The 2,000-nt window shown below is 42.5% G+C and overlaps 1 long non-coding RNA gene across 1 annotated transcript; it reads left to right on the top strand.

Moving 5' to 3' along the window:
- Positions 1-1,231: 1,231 nt before the first annotated feature.
- LOC144345481 (uncharacterized) lies at positions 1,232-1,744 on the top strand. Its single transcript, XR_013419383.1, has 2 exons — positions 1,232-1,292; positions 1,497-1,744. It is a non-coding gene; the product is annotated as an uncharacterized LOC144345481 (long non-coding RNA).
- The last annotated feature ends 256 nt before the right edge of the window (positions 1,745-2,000 follow it).

The following is a 2,000-nucleotide window of genomic DNA, read 5'->3' as shown; positions in this document are numbered from 1 at the left end:
TGAGTTAGTTGTTGACAAACCTCTCCAGGACTGAGCCAGTTGTTGACAGACCTCCCCAGGACTGAGCCAGTTGTTGACAAACCTCCCCAGGACTGAGCCAGTTGTTGACAAACCTCTCCAGGACTGGGCCAGTTGTTGACAAACCTCTCCAGGACTGAGTTAGTTGTTGACAAACCTCTCCAGGACTGAGCCAGTTGTTGACAGACCTCCCCAGGACTGAGCCAGTTGTTGACAAACCTCTCCAGGACTGAGCCAGTTGTTGACAGACCTCCCCAGGACTGAGCCAGTTGTTGACAAACCTCTCCAGGACTGAGTTAGTTGTTGACAGACCTCCCAAGGTCTGAGCCAGTTGTTGACAGACCTCCCCAGGACTGAGCCAGTTGTTGACAGACCTTCCCAGGACTGAGCAAGTTGTTGACAGACCTCCCAAGGTCTGAGCCAGTTGTTGACAAACCTCCCTAGGACTGAGCCAGTTGTTGACAGACCTCCCCGGGACTGAGCCAGTTGTTGACAAACCTCCCCTTGACTGAGCCAGTTGTTGACAAACGTCCCCAGGACTGAGCCAGTAGTTGACAGACCTTCCCAGGACTGAGCCAGTTGTTGAATGACCTCCCCACGACTGAGCCAGTTGTTGACAAACCTCCCCAGGACTGAGAAAGTTGTTGACAGACCTCCCCGGGACTAAGCCAGTTGTTGACAGAACTCCCCAGGACTGAGCCAGTTGTTGACAGACCTTCCCTGGAATGAGCCAGTTGTTGACAAACCTTCCCTGGACTGGGCCAGTTGTTGACTAACCTCCCCAGGACTGAGCCAGTTGTGGACAGACCTCCCCAGGACTGAGCTAGTTGTTGACAGACCTCCCCAGAACTGAGTCAGTTGTTGACAAACCTCCCCAGGACTGAGCCACTTGTTGACATTTCTGGAGAAACTTCAAAACTGGTCGTTAAGTTTTGGATCCTGTCCCTTTGACAGTAATCCTGAATGAATAAATGACCATATTTGTTTATGTAATATGTTACCTCATCAATTGAATGATGTGTTAGGTTAAACTAGATTTTTGAATAAAGCACTTCTATGTTTGATTGCAACAATCAGGAATTGTATTATATATGTTTTTCAGAAGTGGAAATGGATTTATGGAAGTACTCCCAAATTTTCTATCAGCAGAGAATTTGATAATCTGTCTGTGTGTCTTTACACCAAGTATGGACATGTGGAAAGCTTGCATATTGAGCATGACACTGATTGGTTAGATGAAGTCACATGCCATGAAATTGTACAAAGTCTACAGGGTAATTTTAGATGCATCGTGGTGATTGTGATGAATGAATGTAAGAACTGGGTTTGGCATCCTGATGTCTGCTACAAGAGTAGAGGGCTTCTTGATGAATACATCCATAGATGGACATATATTTCTATGTATAACCAAATTTACTGACAACATGTTTGTTTGACAATAGATGGATTTACTAATATTGTGTTTGTTTTCTTCACAGGTGTGAGATATTGGCATTATGATATGCATTCAGCACTGTCGCATTTAAAGACAACTCAGGAAAATAGTTACAAACAAATGCATTTAAATATTTTAATAAACAATTTATGTAGTATGGCTGGTGATCACAGTTACAGCTGACAAATTGATTACTCCTGGCAAAAACTAAACTGATTATCAAACTTTATATATACATCATCATGTAATTTAAGATAATTTAAGATATTTTTATGTTAACATATCTTGAAATCAAGCATTTTTGTCATTTCGGAACTGAATGATAGGTTTGCATGGACTCAGCTGTGGGTCCATAGCTCTTCTTGTGTCAGTCTTTACTCTTTGTAATGGTATTTTATGGTTATTTCTGATATTCTCTGTAGCATTAAATTTGTTATTTTTGGACATTAGGATTTTTATCGACACAGACGAGGTGTGTTTCCTTCCTTAGACTTGCATTAATACCATCACAAAGACTGAAAATTGACACAGAGCTATGTAACCATGG

This window comes from Saccoglossus kowalevskii, unplaced genomic scaffold, assembly GCF_978046115.1.
Source record: "Saccoglossus kowalevskii unplaced genomic scaffold, keSacKowa6.1 SCAFFOLD_548, whole genome shotgun sequence".
NCBI classification, from domain to species: Eukaryota; Metazoa; Hemichordata; class Enteropneusta; family Harrimaniidae; genus Saccoglossus; species Saccoglossus kowalevskii.
This window is presented reverse-complemented; position numbering and strand designations above follow the sequence as displayed.